Below are 23294 nucleotides of genomic sequence, written 5' to 3'. Positions count from 1 at the left end.
TCCCCAAAGGAGATCACTCTTTCATCCAAAAATGCAAAAGGATAGAAGGAACTTACCGTGAGAAGCTTCGTTTTTCCCATCTGAACATGGGCTGATCCCGGGATCTGGTTTTGACTCTTCCGCACCTCGCCTAATTGACCAAGAGCTTCGTCCAGGTCATTGATGACGAATTCATGCCTCAAAGATCCCTCGTCACCATATTTGGCGGACCAGTAACCGCCTAGATCAGGCTTCACCATCTGCACAAGGATTGGAAGGTCAAAACTTAGATTCACAATATGGAGAAAAGAAACATTAAAGCAGCTTACCTGTTCTTTCTCCACAGTGGGCATCGCGGCTCTCATGGCATCCGCCATAAACTTTCGTCCGCCGGAAGTTGTACGCTTCTTCTTCTGCAGAGGAAGATCAGCCATTGTATTAGCGGGATGCTTTTCTGCACCCTTCTGGGGATCCGCTGCCTGCCCCTTCTTTCGAGCCTCATCCTCCTTCAGTTTTTTGCGTATCTCTACAAGAGCGTGACTGGCCTTAGACAAACCCCTGGCAAAAGAACAATAAAATAATCAAGGTTCAAGGAAAAACAAAGTTACCTTCATCGAGTTCTGTAAACTTCACATAAGAGGTCTTGTCCCCATCCTGGCGGATCAAGGGAATATCATTCATCATGAAGTCCAAGGCATCAGCGTATGTCCGGCATCCGCCTTGACACTTTTCATGATTTCTGCCACGCTCTCATCACTGTCCGTCAGTATACGCATGTCTCCAGCCATATGCAAAGGTTTGGCATTCCAAACCAACGGAAAGCCTAGAGACTCGCCCTCCCTTATCTTTACATAGAAAAATTTCTCATCCCAGAGATGGACATTGGACATCTTGCCAGAGAACGGTGAATAGGTACCAAATTTAGCAAAGGTGTAAAAGGACTCGGCCTTTCGTTTCGTTGGTTTGTGAAGTGTTCGGAAGACTCGGGGGTTACAAACTATCCCTAAATTTGAAGCTAAATAACAATCCAGAGCTACATCTAACCAGCCATTTGGATGCAGCTGGCTGACAGTGATGTCAAAGTAAGCTAAGATGTCCGCCATCATCTTAGGAAGAGGAAGCCGGAACCCTCTTTCTACGTGACAACTGTATACAGATAAATACCCCATTGGCGGACAGGCGGGTCTCTGATGAGCTTCCGCCAATTTAGTCTCGTAATCTTTTATCCAAGGAAAGCGATCCGCCAGATTTGCTAGATCCGCGGTGCTCATACGGGAGGAAGTGGATTCCGCACGAGGCGCCTTTTTCCTAGATGGGGCTGAAGAAGATGCCTCCATCCCCGAAAGTTGCCTAGAATCTACTGCCGGAGAAAAACAGGTGACGGCGACAGGAAAGTTCTGAATCCTATCTGAATGAGTTCGATTGTTATTACGTGCCGAGTTACGCAACTCAGCTAAGTCGCAACTGACAGTACCTTCGGAAGAATCGGAATTTTCCGAAGAAGAAGAAGTCCAGCTAACTACGGTTTCGGAAGAAGTGGTTAAATTAAAAAGTTCAAATGTAGACTCGGAGGATGAAGAAGAACTCCTAAACATTCAGAAAAATAGAATGAAAAGATTAACTTACATGGGAGTTAAGGCTTTGAGGATTCTGAACTCCGAGAGACTCTAGGCAAAAAACTCGAAGGAAAATGGAAGAAGAATGCAAATGGAGTGGAAAGAGAAAGAGAGGAAGGAAGAAGACATTTTCTCTTTCCTCGAGCGGCGTGCTTACGACACGTGTCACCCATCGATTGGCATCGAACAGAGTGACCATCAATGCAAGTCATCATGACGGCGCGTGAAGAAGCTCAAAAGCCCTAAAGGACTTTAAAGGAACTTTAGGGGGGCTTCTGATAACATTGGGATATTATCCAAAGGATCAAAGCAGATATTCGCTTAGAACGGCCGCGTATTGATCACCTGATACTGAGATGTAATGGCGTATCAAGCAAAGAGATCCGACAGGTGGATCACCAAGACTTCACCACAAGAGATCCGTAGTTATGTCTATGTCGCGATCCGCCATAACCTCTCAATCCACTAGCGGAACAGCTGAGCCGATCCCGCAATAAAGACCATTAATAAGCTATTAATAAGCTAACAGGCATACTTGAAGGAAACCAGTAACCGCCATTAATGAAGCATTAATGGAGACTTTCTAGTTACTAAAGGTTACAACTTCATGACTATATATAACTTGCATCTCAAGCTATCAAGGTACACGTTCACACAATCCCAGAAACCCTACTTTGTCAATTCAGTTTGCTCTTTCATACTTTATACTGACTTTGGCATCGGAGCTTCCCCCCGTCGAACCCAACGACGCCCCCACAGGGACGGAAGCTAATCGAAAATTCTCCACAAGTCATCACTACTTTAACCAAATTAGTACTTATATGCATAAGAATTAATTTGCCTAAGTGTTCAACAAAGTTTCCTTGTAAAGATATTGAATTCAACTACGTATTAATGAAAACACCAGAACTCACTTCGGATCAATTACAGAAGTGCTACATAAAAATCTATTGAATTGCATAAACTTTATTAGATGAAGTATAAATTTGATACAAGTTTACAGAGAACAGAAAGCATGGAAGTATTCAAAACGACATTCAAGTTCCAGGTCGTCAATCCTTTCGTCAAACCTCGTTAGAGTTTGTCAGGCTCCGGGGTCGAATCCGCTACTTAATCTTCTCGTTGAATCTTCGAAATAGAGACGGGTACTTTTACTACCAAAATGTAAACTAATATAAACAGATCTTAATCTAAATCTAAATGCTACTGTGTTTGTAATTATTTGATAAACAATGTGTGTACATCATATTGCTTTTTACAAAATCGAACTTCTAACTCTGAATTGCTTAACTCAGAATTTCTGCATTAATTCTGTACTAAATCTTCTCTTCAATATATCATATCAACTCTGAAATCAACTCTTTATTTATAGATGTTGAGGAGTCGAGTCTAAGGAACGTGTCTTCTACGAAGAGACGTTCTTATCCAATCGAACGGACGCGTATCTTTGAAAACGAACAAGTGTATATTGGGCTGCCTGAAAATCTGAACTTACCGAGAATGTAAATTCTCGGCCGAGAATGGAGAAACCGTTTTTTCAGCCTTCGAACAAAAGGGGGAAGTATCAAGGCGACGCGTGTCGCGACACGGGTGATTATTCTCCGTTTCTGACTTCGTCCTCGTCCTCGTTTCGGCGCATTTGATTTTCATCGTCTTTGACTCCTTTTGTAGGGGTTTCCTTCGTTTTTGACCTCTTTTCATTCCTATTTGGATTTTACCAAATATTTAGGTACCTTGCATGAAAGAAACATATTCGAACGTAAAAGTACTCTAAATAGATATAAACAGTATGATTTTATAACAAAACTGATGTAAATATTAATGATATTTTAGGTATATTTTGGGCTTAACAAATCTCCACACTTAATCTTTTGCTAGTCCCGAGCAAAATTTCACTGAATTTATTCTTTAACTAATCTCTTTATGAAAATAAAACATATATCTTTTATTATGCTTTTAAATTAGTTAAGCCGAAAAGACTAACTTCGCATGGCAAATTTATACGCAAAATATCAAACTAACTTAGTATAAAGGTGATATATCCTTCGTCTTGTATTTTCAATTTTAAATTGAAGTATTCGAGACGGTATAAGCACGCATGTTATTGAGTCTTTCGTCTCAAGGCATTTCAAAGCACAAAATTTCTTTTCCCAAACCTAAACTATTACATGAAATGAGTAAGTATTTGGGTTAATTAGTTGCTTAGTTACGTTCGATATAAGGGTGGTCTCGATCGTAACTTTATACGCATTTTATTTGCTTTGTGTTCGCTTAAGAGGTACCGACCATGCCATGGGTGAACGCAATCGTTACTTTAAACTTTAAACACGCTTTAATTTCTACTTAAACGTTCCTTCCATACCTCGATTGTGATAAGGGTGGTCGCAATCGTGGCCAAAGTAAACGGTACTTAATTTTCTTCCCTTTCATACCTCGATTGTGATAAGGTTGGTCTCAACCGTGGCCAAAAGTTAAGAATATGACTACTTGATTAATTAATATGAATTGTAAATTGGGAAAAAGAAAAATAGCACATTCATCCTATATTGACTTAAAAATTCAACATGTATTATGGCTAAAGTTTCCTTAAAAACTTCAATTGGTGTTAATGTAAGACGAAATCAAACCGAGCTAAAATTTGTTAGTTCAATTTAATGCTTATAAACCTAATTTGAAAATTTAAAATAAGATTTATTGTATCATGAATTGCATGATAGAAAATAGAGATTGAAAGAAAGAATTTATTTACTTAAATACATTCACTCGAGACAATTTTACTTAAAATCGTATCGGAGATTTATGAAAATTTTAAAAATATTGCCCGTATAGAAATATATTATTTCTAACGATAACGATAACCTAAAAATAATCATAAGTTAAATATATTTTAAACATATGAAAAATAATAATGTAAAGTTTATGAAAATAATGTTTACAAAATGTGTTGCATTTGCATAAAGCGATTGTTGCATATTGAATAATGTTAAAAATGTTGCTTTAAAAGTTATTTTGTTGCATTAAGTCGTAGTAAAAATTAAATGATATATGCAATATCTCCTCCCACACTTAATTTGGACCATGTCCTCATTGGTGCAAAAATTGATAAAACACGAAAAATATACGAAATAACATATACGGAATAAGATAAAATTCATCTAAGAAAATAGAAAAAGCATTCATCATAATTGAAAAAATAAAATTGTACCAAACAAAATAAAAATAGAAACATTGTACCAAACATAATTTAAAAACAACAAAAGAAATATGATAGAAAAGATAAAACCTAAACATTGGAAGGTGAATCCGGTGGAGATGGTGAAGTTTCAACGTTTTGACGATGGAAGAACGAAAGCATCCTACAAATTGGGAACTCGAAGCTCCTCCTCCAATATTACCACGAAGATGGGCAATACGTGGATCATAAGAAACAAAAACCGGAGGAACCAAAGTAAGCAATAAGTGAGCTCATTCAAGAGCCGAAATATTCAAAAGAGGAACATATCCATGGTAGGAAGACATGTCATAATCGGCCAATTCTCCACGTGCACCCAAAACTATAGCGGTAATAAAATTACCAAGAGGGACTTGAATGGTGTGAGCCCTCGAAGCACGATACAAATTATCAAATAGCATGCCAATGCTATCAACCCGTAAACCTTTCAACAAGCAATCTTTTTTTTCTAAAAATTTGCGCAATGCGCTTACATTATAAAGAAGAAAGAAAAATCCCCACCAGACCCGGATGTGATTCGAACCCATGACCTCCCAAGGCATAGGTAAGCTCTCAACCACTAGGCTAAGAGCTTCATCACAAACAAATCCCGAACTTGAATCTTGGATCTCTCAACATGACCAAACAACGAAAAACTCAAGAATTTGTGAAAGAAAAACAAACAATTGTCCTTAATCGTCTTGCTTGAAGTATTTTTTGAATTAAAATAGTCTTGACCCGAAAGAGTATTCCAAATGGTATCATTATCAAAATCCTTTGGTTTGTCAAAGAAATCGCTTGTAGGGAAACCAAACATATTTCCCATTGCTTCATAATCAATGGTGTAATTCACCAGTGGCGGAGCCAGAGCTCAAAGTCCGGAGGGGCTCCATTGCATAGAGATTTTTTTTTCTTAATAACGACTTAAGGATTTGATTCATAGTAGTCAAATCAAAATTTTCAAATTTTTGATAATATAAGGATAAATTTGATCATAATTAGAAACATTAAGGTACAAAACAACTGAGATTCAATATAAAGTAAGGATAAGGTGCAAAAATACTCTAATGTTTACACCTAAGAACAATTTTACCCCTAACGTCTAAAATGGTACAATTTTACCCTTAACGTTGGTAGCCAAGAGCAATTTTGTCCCTAACGTTGACAAGTTTGGTCAATTGGAGAAATTATTCGTCAAATTATCTTTTCGGTCATGAATTTTGTAACTAAAAAAATACAATTAAAAATAATAAAGGAGAATGAGTTAATAATGATTAAAAATGATACTTAATATTGATATTTTTAAAGGAGAATGAGGTTCAAAGGAAAAAATTAAAATGAGATAAAAAGTGAAGAGAGGGAGATTTGAATATAGGACCAATGGGATGTAGAGATTCATTCATTTATCACTACAACCAATTATACAAACTTAGTTTTATGTCATATAATCACATTCTATATTATAAGTACTACTTTTAACTATTTAGGGGGGGCTGCTCGGAACTGAACCACTGTTCGTCAAGGGTGTTCCGGAGGGTCGGAGGGTCGGGAGACCCTCCCCTACCCCCTAGCTCCGCCCCTGTAAGTCACACCATTATTTCTAAAAGAGATAGAAGTCTTCTTCTTATTAATTTTCAAAGTAACCAAAAACTCCACAATGTATTCCGTAATGCTAGGAAATCTCATTGAAACAAAAGTTTTCCAACCTAAAGTATCAAGGTAAGCATTAATCCGAGTAGAGAAGTTTAACTCTCTTACCGAATCAAAGTCAAGGAAGTGCATGTCCACAAACTCCCTCTTCAAATTTGAAAAATGAGTGAAGCAAGCGGCCTCTTCCTCGGAAGCTATATCAAAATAAGCTCCGCAACGAAGACGAAGACGATTCACCTCTGTAATCTTAGTGCGATTGGCAGAAACCTTGGTTCTAGGCATGATGGTTGGTGTTAGGGTTTGAAAAATAGAGAAGAAGAGATGTAGAGAGAATAGCAAAAGGTTGAAGAAGAGTTTGGAATGGTAAGGGTTAATTGAATGAAAGAGAAGGTAGATGAAGGGGTAATTGATTATGAATAGTAATGAATAAATTGGGAAGAGTAAAAGTAGAGTATTGGGAAGAGTTTAGAGTGAGGGATTGGGTAAAAATTGAGGTGATTTGATGTTTGTGTAAGGAGTAGGTATATATAGGGTTGAATAGAGTGAATTATAGGTAGATTAGGAATAGGAATAGGATAATTTTAGTGCCAAAATCGGACTCCATCGGCCATAAATTACGCGTGTCGTGACCGAGAATCCGGATTCTCGATCGCGACACATTAATTTCAGAGAGAAATCTCTCTGAAATTTACACGCCTTCGCTGAACTTACCGAGAATATTTAATTCTCGGTCGAGAATCGGCCCCTGGTGGCTGAAACTTGCGCATTTTAACTCCATTCGTGCAATTTTCTAAGTAATTATGTCCTGAAACTAAGTAAAACTGTACCTGTACTTAAAAACATAAATGAAAAAGCATTAAATACAAGGAAAACCAAAGGTTTATCCTTATTAATTGAAAAATAATGAGACATGAATGCCTTAATGAGTTTTAATGAATCATTAATGTACATTAAAACATATAAGTTAAATGAATCATCTTAAATGCAATTAAATGTAAATTTATGTATGTAGTAATTCATTGTTTACAACCTGAAACTGTTAAGTTTGATACAGATACAGATACAGAAATTAATCAAAATAAGTTCAACTCATATAAGTGATAATCATTATATAAGATCATATAAGTTCATTAAAATCATTATCATGTTCATTAAGATCATTAGCATGTTCATATGAGTAGAATTTATTAACATGAAATGGATTTAATAAAGGTTTGGTGGATTATCATATAGAATTGGAATTAATATAAACCAGAATCAAACTAAGAAATGAACTAAAATGAATTGAAATTTTATTGAATAACATATATGTACAAGATGAATCAAAACATAAATACAAAGAAAAATTTAATATAAACAAAACAAAAATATTTACAAACTCAAAATCAAAACGAACTAAACTAATCTAAATACTCATCCCTATGAATTGGGATTCGCATGGCCCTGTAACGTTCTAGTTTTAACTGCACGAAAGTTTGCCGTTCTGGTGTAGAAAGAAAACGCGGGCTTGTCCTAAAGATACGTCTCACGAGGCCTTCACTTTCCAAGAACTCATAGTCCATTGTTGGAAAGGATTCAGCATCACTCCAAGGAACATAAATAGTCCCCTTGGCCCCGAGAATTATCCCACATATGATATTGCCGAAACCAATCTTCTTATCCTTGGATCGAGAAGCGGCAACAAGACCTTCCATCAAAATTTTGGAGGTATCAACTGTATTGCCTTGGAAAATATCTCCAAGGACATATAAGTCCGTGTCTTTGACAACACTGCTAAACGTGCGTCCGAACAAACTGTGACACAGAAATTTATGTAAATATAACATCGAATTGGAGTTGATGGATTGGTTGTAGGCGAGACGAGGATTGAAACGCCAAAATCCGGTTAGCATCCTCCAAATGTCGCAGGATGTCATATCTCTGCCAGGACGATGTATGGTTGTATCCCTTGGGGGAAAACCAAACCAGGCATGTAATTCAGGGTATCCAAATGTAAAGGTTTCACCATATCTACAAAAACTAAGACGCACACGTCGCTTGTTCACGAAGCGTACTGTACAGAAAAATTCGAGAATCCAATCTCCAATAATAGGAAACCTCATATATATGGGCGAACTTGGTCCACCCTAATTTCTCTAGATAGCGATTCATATCATCGCTGATTGATAGGGGTCAAAAACCCCTATCTTTTAGTACGGTTTTAGGGACTATTTTGTATCTTTTATTTTCTTTTTATTTACTTTAATAGCAATTTATTACTGTTTTGTCAATTTTAGGTTTTTAAATTACTTTTTAGCTTTTTATTAAATATTCCTAACTTTTATCAAGTATTTTGTCACTTTTAATAAATTAATCTCTATATGTTATTTTGAGCTTTATCTGTACCCAAAATTAAGAAATTAACCTACCAAAAATAAATCAAATTTGACTTGGTAATTAAAAAAGGATTTTTGGTAGGATAATTAATTAATTTTGGGTGAATTATCTAAATAATATTTTATGAGATTATGTGCAGATTTTTAGAGATAAATGTGGAGATTTTTAAGGATCGGAATCAAGGACCCACTCGGCGCATCAAATTCAAATAAAAGTCATGCAGAATATTTTGACAGATTTTTAGGGATTATCTTTGGGCTTTTTGTATTTAAATAATTAGATTATTTATCCCCAAAGATAAATTAGTTTTTATTAGATAATAATTGGAGAGTTATTTTTCCATTAGAATAGCTCTTTATTAATTAGTCTTTCGTTAGGAAAGCTTTTTATTAATTAGTCTTTCATTAGGAAAGCTTTTTATTAATTAGCCTTTTATTAGGAATAGGTTTTATTAATTAGTTTTCCATTAGGAATATGTTTTAGTTTTTCATTATAAATAGTTCCATTTGTTAGGAATTATGATTATCTTTCATTATTGTAAATTACTTTAGCCTTCACCCTTGAAGATTTCTGTCCACCTCCTCCATCTCCTTCAACCTCCATTGAAGCACCTTCGAAGCTCCGCTCACCGAGGAATATTCAAGGTCCGTCCTTAAGACCTAGGAAGCCGGCTGCAGAGTAGACAGGTTCCCTGAAAGGGATTTTCGTATCTCCTTTTATCTTTACTTGGTTGTACTCTTTGATACAGTCTATGAATCCTAGGCTAATTGTATCTCGTGACAATATTCTTCGCCTTTAATAATATCTTAGCTCTTATTTTGTTCTATGATTCTTTGTTTAATCTTTGTCTTACGCTTTATTCAATTGGTTTAACTCATTCAAAAGCCCCAAAATCTAGTAGACACATATTGTGAGCTGAATTTGACCTAGTCAGAGCCTAGGAGATTGACGACCTCTTAGTTGATTAAGCACAAATTGCTGAGCCTTAGACCTAGTTTCGGCCTTACAAGGGAATCACACACTAGAGACTTCAGGAGGGTAAGTAGGGTTAATCGCCTTGAATACAAGTGACTTAGATTAGGTTTTTTAATCTGTTGACCTAATAATCTATCTTCATTATTATCGTTAATACCATGTTCCTTCGGGTAATTGCATTAGTGAAAGATCACCTAGAAGTAGTTTAACTTAATTAGGAGTAGTTTAACTTAATTAGGAGTAGAATAACGTAATTAGAATTAGATAACTTAGCTAGGAGTAGCATAATTCAACTAGGAGTAGATTAACTTAAACAAAACAAACTCAAAACCCACACAGCCTAGATAACACCTGAGACCAAGTAGCTCGATACTTGTAGTAAATAAATCCTGTGGATTCGATACCTGGACTTGTCCAGATTTTATTACTTGATAACGACGGGGTACACTTATCCCTTAGTGAGCCTTCTCAACGGAGGCGCATCAAGTTTTTAGCGCCGTTACCGGGGATTTATTTCTTCTGCAATATCAAACCAAAGGTCGATTTGTTAGTTTAGGCATTCTTTTGTGAATATCCTTTGTCTATATCGTTTATACTTGTTTATATACAATTCTTTATACTTTTTGTGTGAATATTTGTTTTTAATTTTTATTGTTATTTCTAATGATTCTTCTTTTTTTAGAAAATGGCTAGAAACATTGGAAATAAGGAGTCTATTACGCATTTGCTTAACTTTCTATCTACTCACGAAGATCAAACTAACGATTTGTATGCCTCAATTAAAAATTTATGCATACAAAAAGGGATCTTAGTTGATTCAACCACGGACGAATCAATTAAAGAACCCAATTTGGTAGGTCGGGTTGATAACGTAATATCTTTTCCCATTAACAATGAAGAACTGATCCCTAATTATGAGAAACCAAAAGTTTCAATATTAATTAAGGAATCAATTGAAATTGAGCCTCTAGAGAAGAATCCAAAAATAGAAGAGTTCGGATTTGCTCCATGTCTAGAAATTTTCATTCTCTTTGATCTACCTAGAGAATCAAAAAGGGAGCAAACTAAACTTTTTCATAATTTATTTAAATTTGATCCTTTGTTTTCATTAAAATTCTTTGAAACTGATAATCCATTTTGCAGGTACGGATTATTTATTCAGGAATTTGAATTCCTAACGCGAATGTCAGCATACACCTAGTCGGGAATTCTATGTCGAGCTCACCGACTATAACGTAGCGCTTCTTGGGAGGCAACCCAAGTTTTAATAAAACTTTTCAGGTTTATTTTATTTAGATTATACATTGATCTTTTAGTTTAGTTGTTTAGTTTTCTTTTACGTTTTTTTTAAGTGTTCGGGTTTAAAATAAATAAAAAAAAAATTCCCGACCTTCTGCCTGCCAGCTCGACGCGAGCTGGCAAAAAAAAGCGTAATTTCGCCCCGGGAGGCCCAGCTCGCCGAGCTGGGCACCCCAGCTCGCCGAGCTGGGCACCCCAGCTCGCCGAGCAGCTCGGCCGCGATAAGCAACAGTTCGGGATTTTTAAATCCCGAACGGAGCTGAAATTTTTTTTTAAAATAAATAAATAAATAAATTTCGTGTCGCGTTGTTTTATTTTAATTTGTTTTAGTACGTTATAATCCCAAGAATTGTACACTCTATCCGAAGTTAAAGTTTCGTTATTTGTTTTTGAGGACTGAAAACCGAATCTAAGATTGCATGACAACTAGTTTAGGTGTAGGACACAATCCTTGTATCTGTAAAAGCATGAGCTAAAGTTTGCATTTAGACCACACTTTTGAAGAAATGCTAAAATCATTACTTAGGTAGATAACTTAAGGATTGAAGGCATGTGATATTAAACTTGAGTTTGGGGAGAACTAGTAAGCACAAATTTGAAACCCAAGAATTGTGAGTTGAATTTGAGCCCAAGAGCGAACATCAAAAAGCTCTTTTTCTTGACATTTTTGTGTGAATGCTTTGACTTGTGGAAAGATTACAGATTTTGCACCTAATACTGAGTTGAACCTACATGCGATGATTTGAGATGTTAAACGATGAATCAGCCTCATTAGAATTAATCTTTTTCTTTAGCTTATTTTATCTTTTTCATCTACTCTAGGAAGCCCCTTTGAGCCTGTATTTTGTATATTGTAGATTTTTTTCGTTCTAACCCAATTTTTGCAAACTATCACTTAGTTTGTTACCTAACCCGAGTTTTTTCAAGGCTCGTATTGAGCCTTGTTTTCTTCTAGCGCTTTTTCTTTGTTATGGCATTCTAGTAGCAAGCCAAAAGGCTAAGAGGTGAATGAGCATCACTATTAAAAAAAGAGAGAGAGAGAGAAAAAAGGAATAGAAAAAGAAAAGAAAAGAGACGAACAAAAAGGGGAGAACTTCATTCCCCAGTTCTTAAAATCAGAACGTCTCAAGAAAAAAAAATGAATAAAAAGCTCAGTCACTTCATATTTGCTAAAGTCATTTTAACTTTGTTTTTCTAGCGCTAGAACTCTTAACCCTTGTTGTACCTTTAACCCTCTTCTAACCACATTACAACCCCAATGTGAGACTGTTTTTGATATCATCGGAGTCATTAGCATAGTAGAGGAACTCGGATGAACGTGCAAAGTTAACGTAATCCTAAGCAAGAACATAAGCCGAGAGTAAACACTTTAGCCACCAAAATTGTGTGAATTGAGTGAACTACCTATGGTGAGGTGTTTTACTTAGCTATCCCCTTAAGCTCGTTTAATTAAACATGTATCCTTTTCTTAAAAATATGACATGTGATAATTGAAAAGCGGCTTTTGGATATCGTGTCTCTATTTTGTACTTTCGAATGCATGTAATTACAAATGCTCGAAATTATGCCAGACACCTAGTAAAACCAGGAGGTTTTCTAGCTTGGCTTGTGATTGCGGGTTTAGTTTTTAGTTTACTTGGGGACAAGTAAAACTTTAAAGTGTGAGGAGGTTTGATAGGGGTCAAAAACCCCTATCTTTTAGTACGGTTTTAGGGACTATTTTGTATCTTTTATTTTCTTTTTATTTACTTTAATAGCAATTTATTACTGTTTTGTCAATTTTAGGTTTTTAAATTACTTTTTAGCTTTTTATTAAATATTCCTAACTTTTATCAAGTATTTTGTCACTTTTAATAAATTAATCTCTATATGTTATTTTGAGCTTTATCTGTACCCAAAATTAAGAAATTAACCTACCAAAAATAAATCAAATTTGACTTGGTAATTAAAAAAGGATTTTTGGTAGGATAATTAATTAATTTTGGGTGAATTATCTAAATAATATTTTATGAGATTATGTGTAGATTTTTAGAGATAAATGTGGAGATTTTTAAGGATCAGAATCAAGGACCCACTCGGCGCATCAAATTCAAATAAAAGTCATGCAGAATATTTTGACAGATTTTTAGGGATTATCTTTGGGCTTTTTGTATTTAAATAATTAGATTATTTATCCCCAAAGATAAATTAGTTTTTATTAGATAATAATTGGAGAGTTATTTTTCCATTAGAATAGCTCTTTATTAATTAGTCTTTCGTTAGGAAAGCTTTTTATTAATTAGTCTTTCATTAGGAAAGCTTTTTATTAATTAGCCTTTTATTAGGAATAGGTTTTATTAATTAGTTTTCCATTAGGAATAGGTTTTAGTTTTTCATTATAAATTGTTCCATTTGTTAGGAATTATGATTATCTTTCATTATTGTAAATTACTTTAGCCTTCACCCTTGAAGATTCCTCTCCACCTCCCCCATCTCCTTCAACCTTCATTGAAGCACCTTCGAAGCTCCGCTCACCGAGGAATATTCAAGGTCCGTCCTTAAGACCTAGGAAGCCAGCTGCAGAGTAGACAGGTTTCCTGAAAGGGATTTTCGTATCTCCTTTTATCTTTCTTTGTTTGTACTCTTTGATACAGTCTATGAATCCTAGGCTAATTGTATCTCGTGACAATATTCTTCGCGTTTAATAATATCTTAACTCTTATTTTGTTCTATGATTCTTTGTTTAATCTTTGTCTTATGCTTTATTCAATGGGTTTAACTCATTCAAAAGCCCCAAAATCTAGTAGGCACATATTGTGAGCTGAATCTGACCTAGTCAGAGCCTAGGAGATTGACGACCTCTTAGTTGATTAAGCCCAAATTGCTGAGCCTTAGACCTAGTTTCGGCCTTACAAGGGAATCACGCACTAGAGACTTCAGGAGGGTAAGTAGGGTTAATCGCCTTGAATACAAGTGACTTAGATTAGGTTTTTAATCTATTGACCTAATAATCTATCTTCATTATTATCGTTCATACCATGTTCCTTCGGGTAATTGCATTAGTGAAAGATCACCTATGAGTAGTTTAACTTAATTAGGAGTAGTTTAACTTAATTAGGAGTAGAATAACGTAATTAGAATTAGATAACTTAGCTAGGAGTAGCATAATTCAACTAGGAGTAGATTAACTTAAACAAAACAAACTCAAAACCCACATAGCCTAGATAACACCTGAGACCAAGTAGCTTGATACTTGTAGTAAATAAATCCTATGGATTCGATACCTGGACTTGTCCAGATTTTATTACTTGATAACGACGGGGTACACTTATCCCTTAGTGAGCCTTCTCAACGGAGGCGCATCACTGATTCCAAGTTCATCATTTAAGAACTCATCCATATACAGCATGCCAACGAAAAACTTGTAGCGATGTTGGTAATATCTTCGGCCTTCATCATGATTGTATATAGTAAATGGCGCATCGTAGCGTTCTGACAAGTCAGGACGCTTATTGTGTGAAGCGGCAATCTTCTTGGAAGATCTGTGCTTAGTTGTCAGAGTGTTTGGAGGAACAAAAGGTTTCTAGAACTTTGTTTAAAAATGGTATTTAGAATATCAGAATTTTGTCTGACAGAGATGAATAGAAAAGTAAGTAACAGAAATCTGAACCTCTTGAATTTATTTATAGGGATCATAGGACGAAATAATGTGTCTTTTTAATGCGAAAAAGCATAAAATTAGACCTCTTGGAGTTGAAGAAACTCAATTTTTCGAGTTTGAATAGCTATGTCTGTAGGAGGAGGAAGAAACAAGGCTGACAGGTGCTAAAAACACCCGTGTTGCGACCGAGAATCCTGATTCTCGGTCGCAACACACTGATTCCTCAGGGAAATCAGGCGTCGAAACCCCAATTTTCTGATTCTCGGCCGAGAATATAAATTCTCGGTAAGATCAGAAAATCGCTTACCTTCTTGGACAATTCTGAAAATGCAAATTCTCAACTGAGAATCCTGGATTCTCGACCGAGAATTGCTAATTTCTTCTGATTCGAACTATTTACCTAAAATCTGACTAAAAACATGACTTAAATATATTTTTATCCATCTATAACTTGATATAAATTCATCTAAAAAAACTAAAAATCATAAAAATGTGTAAAAATAAAATAAAATAAAAGAAGTACATGAAAATTAACGAATTAATCTTCATGGAATCTTGTTATGAACTTAAGTTTCTCAATTGGAGCATTTTCATAATAGATTTTGCATCTATTACCGTTAACCTTAAAGCGAACTCCGTTAGGTCCTTCAAGTTCTAAAGATCCATAGTCGAATGTTTTAACGACTAAATATGGTCCTGTCCCTCTAGACTTAAGTTTACCTGGAAATAATCGGAGTCGTGAATTAAATAACAGCACCTTATCTCCAACGCTAAAGCTTTTGACTTTAATTTTGGCATCGTGCCATTTTTTCACTTTCTCTTTATATATTTTTGCATTTTCGTAAGATAAATGTCGTAATTCATCCAACTCATTCAAGTCGAGCAAACGTTTCTTACCAGCTTGTTGTAAATCATAGTTAAGTGCTTTAATAGCCCAATAAGCTTTATGTTCTAATTCTACTGGCAGATGACATACTTTCCCATACACTAATCGGTATGGTGTCATTCCTACTGGTGTTTTAAATGCAGTACGGTATGCCTATAACGCATTGTTAAGTTTACAAGACCAATCTCTCCTTGAAGACGAAACTGTTTTCTCTAAAATCCATTTGAGTTCTCTATTTGATATCTCCGCTTGACCATTCGATTGAGGATGGTATGGCGTTGATACGCGGTGGTGTACTCCATATTTTCTCATAAGTGATTCAAAACTACGGTTTATGAAATGGGTACCTCCATCACTTATCACAACTCTTGGGAATCCAAATCTACAAAAAATATTATCAAGAAATTCAAGGACAACCTTAGAATCATTCATCGGGGTTGCAATTGCTTCAACCCACTTTGAAACATAATCTACGGCTACTAAAATATAAGTTTTACCAAAAGAAGGGGGAAAAGGTCCCATGAAATCGATCCCCACACGTCGAAGACTTCAACTTCTAACATGTTCGTGAGAGGCATCTCATCTTTCCTTCCTAAATTCACGGTTCTTTGACATTTGTCACACCGAATAACAAACGAACGAACATCCTTAAATAATGTAGGCCAAAAGAATCCATGTTCTAATATCCTAGCTACTGTTTTACTACCGTCGTTATGCCCTCCATAAGAGCTTGAATGACATTCTGACATTATAGACCCGTATTCATTTTTACTAATGCATCTCCTAATCATACCATCACCACATGTTTTGAACAAGAAGGGATCTTCCCAAAAATACTGTCTAACATTGGAAAATAATTTTTTCTTTTGCTGGAAACTTAATCCTTCTAGAACAATATTAACTGCGAGATAATTTGCTATATCTGCATACCATGGTGACATGACACTTTTTATCTGAAAGAGATATTCATCAGGGAAATCATCTCGTATACCGATAGTTTCTCTTATAGGACCATTTTCATCCTCAAGTCTCGATAGATGATCGGCGACAATGTTTTCTACTCCCTTTTTGTCTTTAATTTCTATATCCAATTCTTGTAATAACAAAACCCATTTAATCAGACGTGGTTTTGCATCTTTTTTAGCAAATAAATACCTTAAAGCTGCGTGATCGGTATATATAATAACTTTAGATCCTAGCAAGTACGACCTAAACTTATCACATGCAAAAACTACCGCTAGCATTTCTTTTTCGGTTGTGTGGTGTAATTTAATTAAGCACCGGACAATGTGTGACTGGCATAATAAATAACATGTAGCTTATTATCCTTCCTTTGACCTAAAACACATCCTACGGCTAAGTCACTTGCATCACACATGATTTCAAAAGGTAAATCTCAATCGGGTTTAGCAATTACGGGTGCACTGACTAAAGCTGTCTTCAATGTCTCGAAAGCTTTAACACAATCTTCATTAAAATCAAAGGTTGAGTCCTTCATAAGCAAATTAGTAAGTGGTTTGGAAATCACAAAAAAGTTTTTAATAAATCGTCTGTAAAAACCTGCATGTCCTAAAAATGACCGTACTCCCTTAACAGTAGTTGGAGGGGGTAATTTTTCTATCGCTGAAGTTTTTGCTCTATCCACTTCTAATCCTTTTTCAGATATTTTATGGCCTAAAACAATTCCTTCGTCAACCATGAAATGACATTTTTCCCAGTTTAACACTAAATTGTTCTCTTCACATCTAGACAAAACTTTATCTAAATTTCCTAAACATGCATCGAAAGAATCTCCGTAAACTGAAAAATCATCCATAAAAACTTCCATGATATCTTCAATGAAATCGTTAAAAATTGCAGTCACACAACGTTGAAATGTTGCTGGTGCATTACATAGACCAAAGGGCATTCTCCTATATGCAAAGGTTCCATAAGGACATGTGAAGGTTGTTTGATCTTGGTCATCCGTGTAAATATAAATTTGAAAGAATCCGGAGTAACCATCTAAAAAACAATAGAAAGCATGATCGGCTATCCTTTCAATCATTTGATCAATGAAAGGTAGAGGAAAATGATCTTTCCTGGTTGCTTTGTTTAATTTCCTATAATCTATACAAACCCTCCAACCGGTGGTGGTTCGTGTAGATATTAATTCACCTTCGTCATTCCTTACAACAGTTTATGCCTCCCTTTTTAGGTACACAATGGATTGGGCTAACCCATTCACTATCCGAGATAGGATAAATGATTCCATTGTCTAAAAGTTTAGTAATCTCATTTTTTTACTACTTCTTTCATGTTCGGATTTAAGCGTCTTTGCCTATCTGCTTTAGGTGGCTTATCTTCTTCTAAGTGAATTTTGTGCATTACAATACTAGGATTAATTCCTTTGGTATCCACGTTGATCATATCCCTCACGGAACACTATCTAGAAGATAGGAAAACTTGATGAGAGGCTTCATGACTAGAGTGGAATCTTTTTCTTTGCTTCGATCTACTTAAGCGAGATGCTTTACACACCCAAGTCGATTGCTTTCCGGATTCAAAGACTTTTCCTTCTTAATTGCCATTAGCCTCGGATTTGTCCTTTCTTTGCCCTCCAACAGGTTCTCTCTAGCAATAAAGGTGAACCCTTTTTCATTTCCGTTGTCCCTCAATACCATAAGTGAAGTGAAGTAGTGCTTCATCCCAGGCGACACCTCCGGCCGTATTTTCTGGAAAAGTATGCTCTTAGGATACCGGAAGATCATCTTCCGAACCTGTTGGCCGAGCTACTGCGTTCCTGCGGTCGCAGCTTCCCATGCAAAGCTTAATCGTTAAGTTTTGTCTTTACGCTTGGGTGGAAAGTCTAGAGCCGCTTTAGGTGGTAACCATACGGGCACCGCCGCCATCCCATACTTCCTATCCTATTTCTAACAACTTCTTTCAATTTTTCTTCTTGATCTTTTGTTAACTTGTTAGAGATAATTATAGGTAGAGAGTCGCCTTCGCTTAAGAAAGCGTACCTCAAATGGTCTGGTAACTCTTTAAGTTCTAATTTAGGGGGTATTACAATTGAAGGCGGAACTGGTCCATCTTCTCGAATCAAAGGCTCTGGGTCCTTATCTTCTAATTCTTCTCCCATTATAGGTTCTATTATTTCTTCTTTTTGAATAATGTCATTGACACATTCTTCAACTAAGTCAAGTTTCATACAAGCGAAATCCTCCATAGGATATTTCATCGCTTTGTTCATATTAAACTCGATTTTATCTTCTCCTATCCTTAAGACTACTTTCCCTTCCGACACATCAACTAGAGCACGTCCCGTGTTCATAAACGGTCTACCAAAATTAGTGGACAATTAACGTCATATGCAAAGTCTAATATAACGAAATCGCTAGGAAAAATAAATTTGTCAACTTTAACTAAAACGTCCTCAATTATACCATATGGTCTTTTAGTGGTTTGATCTGCTAATTGCAAAACCATATTGGTACGTTTGATATCTTCTTCTAAACCTAACTTATTAAAAATAGACAACGACATTAAGTTTATACTTGCTCCTAAATCACAAAGACAGCTTGGAAATTCAATATCTCCCAACTTACACGGAATAGTAAAACATCCGGGATCTTTGAGTTTAGTAGGAAAATTGCTAGACACTATTGAACTACAGTCTTCAGTTAGCGAAATGGATGAAATTCCTTCCCAACTAATTTTCTTTGAGATTACATCCTTTAAGAACTTACCATAGTTAGGAATTTGCGTAATCGCATCCATAAACGTCAAATTAATGTGCAAATTTTTAAGTTTCTCTAAAAACGTTAAAAGTTGTTTGTCATAGTCCTTATTTCGGACTTTGTGTGGAAAAGGTGGTTTGGGTACAAAAGTTTTTGTACTTGAGTCAATTGGTGAACTTTCTGTGTTTAATGTATCTTCCATGGATTTTGGTAAATCAGTTCCTGGTAAAGTCGAATCTCCGGGCATTTCCGGACCTAAGTAATTTTTCCCTGAACGAAGAGTGATAGCCTTTATATGCTCTTTCGGATTTTCCTCTGTATGGCTGGGAAGACTTCCCTCTTTTCGTGATGGAATTGATTTAGCAATTTATCCAATTTGAACCTCCAAATTATGGATGCTAGATGAGTGGTTTTTAATAAGCTAATCGAATTTATTTTCGATCCGTTTAAAACCATCGTCGTGATTACTTATTTTTCCACTGATAGCATCTATGAATTTGTCGATTTTAGAAGATAAAGTGCTGATTGTATCTCTTGATTGATTTTGATAATTATTGGTACGATTTTGATTAGCATTTGCATTATTATTATTATCTTTCCAGTTAAAGTTAGGATGATTCCTCCATCCAGGATTATAGGTATTAGAATAAGGATTGTTAGTTTGGTTTTTCCCTTGGACAAAATTTACCTTTTCAATCTCGCTCATACCTTCATAATGCACATCCGTTTGGATTGGCTTACCGTTAGAATCGCACGGTGCCATAAACCTATCAATTTTTGTACGATAAGGCAGAAAATTGGGCTTGTAACATTGCAATTGGATCAAGATTCACTATACCTTTACCCGATGATGTGTTTGAGGATGATGGTTTTGCCACTGGTATATGTCCACGTTCCGCGGGCCATATACTGCTGTTGATTGCCATTTCCTCCAAAAGTTCTCTTGCTTGGGCTGATGTCTTCTTCATAAATAACCCTCCCGACATAGCATCTAATGAACCTCTAGTTGTAGGATTTAATCCATTATAAAATGTTTGCATTAAAAGTGCATCGGGAAATTGGTGGTGTGGGCATAAACGTTGAAGTTCTTTAAAATGTTCCCAAGCCTCATAAAGAGTTTCGTTATCATTTTGAGAAAAAGATGTTAACTCTTTTATGACTCTTGCGGTTTTTGCTAAAGGAAAATATTTTGATAAAAACGCTTGGGCTAGTTGGTCCCAAATCGCAAATGTTGCGCCTGGCATAGAAGTTAACCACTCTTTGGCTCTGTCTTCAAAGTGAAAGGAAAGAGGTGAAGTTTGATTGCTTCAACAGTCACATCTGGTATCTTAAAAGTGTCACAAATTTCAAGGAAATTTGTCAAGTGGGTGTTAGGATTTTCGTTAGGTAACCCATAAAATGTTACATTATTTTGCAACATATTAAGCAAAGCGGGCTTAATTTCAAATTGGTTTGTGGTGATTCTGGGTCTAACGATACTATTGGTTACTGTTAGGCATGAAATTGACTACATTTAAAGGTGTTAATTATAATGAATTAAGGGTGTTTGTAGTGTTTTATTACATGAAAGAAGGCCTTATAGGTGTTTTTATGCAGGTAAGAAAAGATTTAGCCGAATAGACTGGAAGCAGCCTATTCGCACTACCAAGAGGAGATTATGCCATTCTTTGATCCAGCGGTCAAACGCTGGAACCCCTGATGGAAGGAGAGAGAGCTCGAGAGATGGAGTTTCTAAGCTTTGAATTATCTGATTGCTCACTCGCCTGTATGAGTGAGTAATCCTTTTGAATGGGCTCGGCCAGTAGGGGCCGATAATGTAAGTTCTCTATCCCAGTAATGAATGAACGATGTTTATGCATGAAGTGTTTGCTGAGGTTATATATTTGATTGCATATGCATGTATGCTTGTGTTAGATGAATGATATGACATTGCTTTCATCTTCACTGAACTCTCTATCAAGCATCCAACCCCGAAGTAGAAATGTTAGGTGGTTTTATCAAGGGTTTTCTCTTTTGAAATGTTGCTTCAGTCTTAATGCAAGAAAGAACAAGCCTTTGGGACGCTATTGGTTTTAGTAAGTCTTAGAATCTTAAGAACACACGAGAGTTGACTTAAGTGAGAGTTAAAGCAGAAACATTGGCTTCAGTTGCATTGATCATGATTCATTAGGGTAGAGCTTACGGCAACCTGTTCCACTGTGCATAGCCTGTTCACTTTGTTATCATCTTCAACTAATCATTTTTAACACGTAAAGTAATCTGTTTAATCTCCAGTTTTCACGACTACCAACATCTGTCAATATAAAAGAATCACGCACTACGAGCACCCTGTTCACAAATTATTTCTCATAAACTTTGGTCATCAATCCCTGTGGATACGATACTTGACTTATCACTTTATTACTTGTATCTAGTGCACTTGCTAGAGTCCACAAAGGAGACAACAAGTTTTTGGCGCCGTTGCCGGGGATTGAAAGCAACAAATGTTATACGAAATTTTCTGTGAAACAAGGTGTTTTTAATCTGTTTGCTAAATAGTGCAGCTAGAAGGAGTCTTTATCGGTTTATGCGCAGAGCTAGACCTCCTGTTTTTCCTATCGATCTCGAGTTAGAGAGAACGTGTAGACGAAACAGAGCGGGAGCTCGACGTGCAAGACAAAGAGAACGACAAAGAGAGAGAAGAATGACTGGAAGGGTACCACCCGAACAACCAGTCCAACCAAATCAAGAAGAAGAAGGAGAGAATAACAATCCTCCTGTCATGAGGATCAGGGACTATTCGAGGCCAACTACCGAAGGGCACTCGTCGTGCATCGTGTTGACCAACGAAGGGAACACCATGTTTGAGGTGAAAGCATCGATGATACAAATGTTGTAGGCAGCAGTACAGTTTAATGGATACCAGTCAGAAGACCCAAATGGGCATATCCTGAAGTTTATCACACTATGCAACACTTTCAGATCAAACCGAGGTGTTTCCGACGATGTGGTCAGGCTAAAGCTATTCCCTTTTTCTCTGAAAGACAAAGAAAAGAACTGGTTGAAAAATCTGCAACCAGGGACGATCACCACTTGGGAAGAAATGGCCAGCGTATTTCTGATGAAATACTTTCCGCCGAGACAGGTCATTAAACTCAGAAACGAGGTATCCCATTTCGTGCAAGAAGAGGATGAATATTTAGCCGAGGCATGGGAGAGGTACAAGGAATTATTAAGAAGGGTACCCAATCATGGCATCCCCATATGGATACAGATGTAGAACTTTTACAATAGAGTCACCAACATTTATAAGATCCAAATAGAATCCATTGCAAATGGGAACCCTGAAGACCTTGAACCCTAAGCCTTATATGGCCTAATTGAGAGAGTAGCAAGCACGATCTATAACTGGCACTCTGCCAGAAGTGAAGGAAAGAGAATGGGGAATGAAGATGTGGTGTCAAAATTGACAAGCCAAGTAGAACAACTTGCCAGGCAGCTCGGCAAGATAAATGTATCCTCGATCCACAACGAACCACCGTTCAATGATATATGTGATTTTTGTGGAGGACTTCATTTTAACATCAACTGTCCCGGAGTCAAGCAAGGGAAGGGAGAACAAGCAGAATGCGATTATGCAGGTTATAATCAGAGGAATCCACCTAACCCATACTCTAACACATATAACCCAGCTACAAGAAATCATCCGAATTTCGGATGGACAGGCCAGACCAACCAGCAGGAGCAACCGAGGTATCAGGAACAACCAAGATATCAACAACAGCAAGGAGGACACTACCAGAGGCAACCTCAGCAGAATTATAAACAACCTGTGCCACCAAAAGAAGATGTAGAGCCAGACATGAAGACAATGATGATGCAGTTCATGAAGCATACACAGGCGTCAATTAAAAATCTGGAAACACAAGTCCATCAATTAGCTGCATCTACGTCAAAAGGA

General features: G+C 36.4%; 2 non-coding genes across 2 annotated transcripts; one reads left to right on the top strand and one right to left on the bottom strand.

Moving 5' to 3' along the window:
- Positions 1-20410: 20410 nt before the first annotated feature.
- On the top strand, positions 20411-20517 carry LOC136221207 (small nucleolar RNA R71). The gene has a single exon (XR_010684987.1). It is a non-coding gene; the product is annotated as a small nucleolar RNA R71 (small nucleolar RNA).
- Positions 20518-22484: 1967 nt separating this feature from the next.
- On the bottom strand, positions 22485-22591 carry LOC136221088 (small nucleolar RNA R71). Its single transcript, XR_010684879.1, has one exon. It is a non-coding gene; the product is annotated as a small nucleolar RNA R71 (small nucleolar RNA).
- Positions 22592-23294: the final 703 nt, after the last annotated feature.

Source organism: Euphorbia lathyris, chromosome 2 (genome assembly GCF_963576675.1).
Source record: "Euphorbia lathyris chromosome 2, ddEupLath1.1, whole genome shotgun sequence".
Lineage (NCBI taxonomy): Eukaryota > Viridiplantae > Streptophyta > Magnoliopsida > Malpighiales > Euphorbiaceae > Euphorbia > Euphorbia lathyris.
Note: the sequence above shows the minus strand (reverse complement) of the source record. Positions and strands in the feature narration are given on the sequence as shown.